Source organism: Saccopteryx leptura, chromosome 12, assembly GCF_036850995.1.
Source record: "Saccopteryx leptura isolate mSacLep1 chromosome 12, mSacLep1_pri_phased_curated, whole genome shotgun sequence".
NCBI classification, from domain to species: Eukaryota; Metazoa; Chordata; class Mammalia; order Chiroptera; family Emballonuridae; genus Saccopteryx; species Saccopteryx leptura.
Window position 1 is genome coordinate 17344612 of NC_089514.1, and position 6000 is coordinate 17350611.

Below are 6000 nucleotides of genomic sequence, written 5' to 3' on the forward strand. Positions count from 1 at the left end.
ATGGAAGAAGGAACTGAGGTCCTGTTAGGTTTTCTAACATTTGGGGTGTAGTGGAGCCACTCCAGCAGCTGTCGGGGGACCAGCACCATTCTGGTTCTTTCTTGCTCTTTAGGGACAGGCCTACCTGAGTTTATGTCTTCTGAAAACCCCCAAACTTTTGCTGCCTTTACTCGGAACCCTGTATAGACAATGTATGACTGGGGATGGTGGACCGCAGGTTAGCTTGTAGGTATATCTTGGGGGGTGGTTAGCAGAGAATATGCTGAAAGCTTATCAGAAATACCGCCTCATAACTAAGTTTGACACCAGGGCTTATAAAGAATTCAGGGATCCTATTGATTGATGTAAACCTATTGTGTTTTATGTGTGGCAAGTTCTTTTTAAAGTACTGTATATTTTTCTGGGGAGATACTATGTCACAAGTATTATAAAGAAGTATACTCCAGAGCAGGGGTTGGGAACCTATGGCTTACGAGCCAGATGTGGCTCTTTTGATGGCTGCATCTGACTCGCAGACAAATCTTTTTATTTATTTATTTATTCATTTTAGAGAGGAGAGAGAGAGAGGGAGAGAGAGAGACAGAGAGGAGAGAGAGACAGGGGGGAGGAGCTGGAAGCATCAACTCCCATATGTGCCTTGACCAGGCAAGCCCAGGGTTTTGAACCGGCGACCTCAGCATTTCCAGGTCGACGCTTTATCCACTGCGCCACCACAGGTCAGGCCACAAATCTTTAATAAAAATAATAATAACATTGAAAATATAAAACATTCTCATGTATTACAATCTATTCATTTCCTACCGCTCATGTTCATGGTTGTGGGTGGCTGGAGCCAATCACAGCTGTCCTCTGGGACAACACCAAATTTTTATTGGATAATGCATAATATACACGGATCGTTGTATGGCTCTCACGGAATTACATTTTAAAATATGTGGCATTCATGGCTCTCTCAGCCAAAAAGTTTCCTGACCCCTGCTCCAGGGGTTCCCCACCTTTTAGAAAAGAATCTACTGTCCTTTCCCCCTAAAAGCTTAGAGGCATAACTAGAAACAATGAGCTAGATGTACACGAGAATCCTATACAAACCTTAAAAAAAATTGGTGTTGGATGAAAATGCTGTCCATTGAAAAAGAATGCAGTGATATTCAGCACAGTATCATTTACACACATTAAAAACCCAGACACGCAACCAAGGACACTACACGTTTTATAACGGTACAAGCACGCCCAACACTTCAGAGCGACATGAGATAAGTCACCCACGCAAGGTCCTTGCTTGCCACAGGACGTTGTGCCATGGACAGAATAGAATCCATTCCCCTCTGTGACCGTGATGGTCAAAGCAAAAAGAGCACAACTTTCTGCTCAAGTCGAGAGCGTGTCCCATAAGCAAATGCAAATGCTCAAGAGCTTTTCAGAGTCTGCAGCGAGGGGCATGAACTTATATTTTGCGTCTCCCAGGAGATCTGTGCCACGAGCTCCTTCTCCGCTTTTATCAGGGTTCTAGGGACATTCCCTGCAAGAACCCACACACTGGAGTGAGGAACACGTACGAAGAGAGGTCTCTGGGCACAGAGTGGGGAGAGGAAACAAACTCAGGTCATGCTTCTTTCTCCGTCCTGCCTTCTACCAGGCGGTCCAGGGATGTCTGGAGAAGGGGCCGTGCCCAGGACTGGGGTTAGCAACCTTTTTCTATAGACGACCGTATAGAAAATATTCTGGGCTTTGCAGTCCACATGGTCCTTGTCACAACTATTCAGCTTTGTTACTGTAGCTTGAAAGCAGTCATAGACAATCCATAATGAATGCACTGGGCTGTGTTCTAGTAAAACTTTATTTAAAAAAAATGAGGTGCAGGCTGCATGTGGCCCATGAACTGTAGTTTACTGACCCCTGGCATAGGGAGCTGGACCTCACCAATTGGCATGGCCTCCCTTTTACAGAGGGCTCAGAGCAGAACCACTAAGATAATTCTGTCATTCAGAAGTATGACCTGTGAGGACAAACGCACAGGCACCAGGCTTATTTAGATTCAGAGTAGAAGAGCCCGAGGTCCACGGGGGCTTTTGTGATGGTGGAATCTCAGAGTCTGAGCCTTTGCTGCTGGGATAAATAACCTGTGGGCAGGTTCACATCGTTTTTCATTTGCTCAAGTCCAGAGCATGTTTCCTAAGCAAATGCGAATGCTCAAGAGCTTTTCAGCGTCTGCAGCGAGGGGCATGAGTTTACATTTTGCATCTCCCAGGAGATCTGTGCCATGAGCTCCTTCTCCGCTTTTATCAGACATCCTGGCTTAAGTCCTAAGGACATCCCCTCCTAGAACCCCCACACTGGACAGAAGGCTGTAGGCAGTAGCTAACCCCATGCCTGCAGCTCGTATTAAGGAAGAATAAGATAAAACTATAGAGCCATCAAAATGATCATTCCTAGATGAATGGGCCAATCAGGCACGGTACTTTCAAACACAATAATCATAAGTGCCACGATTTTCAGATACCAGCAGGGAAAGGCAAACAAAATCAAGTGCGCTGGACTGCCTTTCACCTCTGCCCTGATGCGTCCGCTTCTAGTTGCTAATCATTGTCCCTGAGGGTGCCCGCCCTGTCTTTTCCGGCAAGCATCTCAGACTCTCTCTCCGGTTACTGAGTCCCCTGGCTGGTTTCCTGCAGAGGAACAGCGTCCTCTGGCTCGGGAGGACATCTTGTACCCTGAGGTGGCCGACCTCTCGGTTCAGCCCTGTGACACTGTGCTTACCCACAAGGCCCCATTTGCTCCCAGTTAGACTCCTCCGAGTGCCCACCCCTGCCTCCTCCTTATCTGTACTCTCTGGCTACAGCGCCTGTGCTTTGCTCTCCTGAGAGAGGTTGTGAAGCAGAAAAAGGCCCTTTTAAAGCCTGTATAAATCAGAGTTAAGTCATAAAATTCACCCACAGAATTGCCTAGGAGTCTACGGGTCAAGAGAGAGGTGAGGAGAGTCATTAGCTAAGACGCTCGTCTGTCGGGACCCATCAGCATTTCACTCCAGGGTCTGGACGCAGGAGAGGGAGTTCTCCAAGCAGACAGACGCAGGGAGGAAAGACGAATCATCAAAGTCCCCATGGACCTATTATTCCCATGTCTGGTGATAAATCCAGAATATTGAAATATTGAAACCTTTCACGGAGGAAGTACGTCTCGTTAATTTCCCTCTAAGTCCTGGGAAATCGCCCTCAGTGTGGTTAACTGGACCTGACAGGAAAGTTTACTGTTGGATGAGCTGTGGGAATGCTCATCTGACTGTGCACTTCTCTCTATGTAAATGTTACCTCCATAATTGAAAGTGATGCAAAAAGTGTTCATTATAGCTCATACATGAAGCCTTGGGTGCGTGGGAACAGCCTTTTACATTTTCTGTGTTTTGTTGGGATGAAAGGAACAACTAACCTATAAGCGCCGAGTGTCCTCTGTCTCCTCCCCTCCCCGCCCACACCCCTTCCTGCCCAGGTCAACCATTCATCGTTTTCTCCACTTGAACTCTTCTCTCTCTCTCTCTCTCTCTCTGTACCAGACCCAGGTAGCCTCTTCACCGTCACAAACCCATACTTCCCAGGAGGGGGAAAAGCAGGTGTGCCCCCCCCCCCCACTTTCTAGGCATAAACTTGATAATGAACTTGAGAGAGAAACAGAGAGACATGGAATTCCTTCCACTTCCTTACTTCCATGAACTTTCTGGGCATTTCTTTGAAGGAAATTACAGACTGCCCTTTAATTAATCACACTATAAGTAGCTAACATCACCGAATGCTTGCTGTGTATCAGGCACTCTGCTAAGCGCTGGTGTATGTTTCATCCTCACATCAATCCCAGGTCGGAGGTATGAACAGAATGTCTCTTTTGGATGGGGGACACTGAGGACAGGTAAGTGAAGTGACTTGCTCAGGACATGTAGCCAACAGCAGGGGGGAGGTGAAGCCAGGACTCTGGCCCCTGCTTTCAGCCTCTGTGCTGCAGGGAAAGAAATACAGAAGGTGCCACCCTGAGTCTGCCACTCTTCTTGGGGGGCAGCCATCCCCGTCATCTGGGTGCAAACTCAAAATGCCTCGTGGGTTAGCCTGGCAGCCCACACCTCACCACCCTCTCCCTCTATGCAGTCTGTGCAGGGACTGTGAACTCGGGTTGTTATTAGCTGAGGAATAATCATGAACATATGTATATACAGTATATAATTCATGTATGTAAATATTAAAAGTAGTAACACCTTTTTGCCTGTCCTTAATCTCGTCTAAACTATTATTGTGGAGAGGCATTTTGAGGCCTACAATCCAATCAGACAGCATAGATTTTTGTTTGTTTGGATTTAATGTAATTGGGGTATAAATCCTTAGTGAATAGAGGTTGGATGTGCTTTCTTGGGTTTTGTTTATCTGTTTGTTTAAAAGAGAGATGCTTGTACCTGGTCTACGGAAAACACGCCACTGACGGTAATGTCGGTGAAGCGCTCTCTTCTCTTTCCCTCACGCCTTTATCGAACAATGACAGGCAGGAAATGGCCAAGCAGAGTCGGGACTGCAGAACTGCTTTGAAAGAATGCAAAACTAACCATCCTGCCTATGCCCCCAAATGGACCTTGGCTCCATTGGCATTGTTCCCTAATGGAGCTCATTATCCAAAGACAAACACACGCACTGACAGAACCCGGGAGCCCCCGTGACAAATAATAAGAGCTGACCTCTATTTAATGGGGCTTTCTGTGGGTCAGGTGCTGTGCTAAGCAAATCACACACGTTAAGTGTCTGCTGTCCATTTGAGTGCACTATCATCCCAACATAACAGATGAGGAAACTGAGCTGTAAAGAGGCCAGTTGCATAGCTAGTAAAATAGCAGAGCCAAGATGAAAACACAGCTCTCATTGACTTTTTTAGTTCCCTGACACACCATGATACTCAGCCAAGTGAGGCCATCCCAGGGCCTGTGACACTTGGTTATAACAGCCCTAGTAGACGAGTACACGCTTTTTCCTTTGGACTTTGCCTCTTTTCCGTCGTGCAACTTCAGAAAATAGGAAACGGACATCTCTGCCGGGAGTCTGTGGGAGAAAAGTGTGCTTTGGGGGAAAGGGCATGTTTGCCCCGACACTCTGTCTTCTGGCCTAACTCCTAGGGGGTTTGCTGAGGAAGACCGGGTGGCAGGTGCACACACCAGCCGGATTTGAAGTCGCCAGCATCATGTCACTGTGTGTGGAGGATCCAGCCCGGCGCCTGAAACCTGGCCCTGCCAGCGCTCAGCACAGACCAGAAGCACCAGAGAACTGATGCCCAGGGACTGGTGGGAGCTGGAGTGTGAGAACCCAAGCTCTCTCACCCTCAAATGAAATAACTGTGATCTTGGCCAGTTGGCTCAGCTGTAGAGCGTTGGCCCGGCGTGTAGAAGTCCCGGGTTTGATTCCCAGGTTTGATTCCCAGCCAGGGCACACAGGAGAAGTGCCCATGTTCTTCTCCACCCTTCCCCCTCTCCTTTCTCTCTATCTCTCCCCCCGCCCCTGCATAGCCAAGGCTCCATGGGAGCAAAGTTGGCCTGAACTCTGAGGATGGCTCCATGGCCTCCACCTCAGGCACTAGAATGGCTCCAGTTGCAGCAGAGCAACGTCCCAGATGGGCCGAGCATCGCCCCCTGATGGGCATGCTGGGTGGATCCCGGTCTGACACATGTTAGAGTCTGTCTGCAGCGCCCCCCTTCTCACTTCAGAAAAATACAATAAATAAATAAATAACTGCGATAACTTTCTGAGGACTTCCAGAGTTCTCCAGTGGGGTCGAGTTTCCTTAATCTTTCTTGATAATGCACCTTTTATTGGCCTCTTCCTATCCTGGTTGTCATTCTCCACTCTTCTACTGCTTGCTCTAGAAGTCTGAATTTAGGGTGTGATTCTGGGGAACCCAGAGCTAAGACAACCTGCTTTCTGGCTACCTGGGTGTGCATAGGAACCTTCCCTACTTAAAGATGCTACTGAGGTTTCT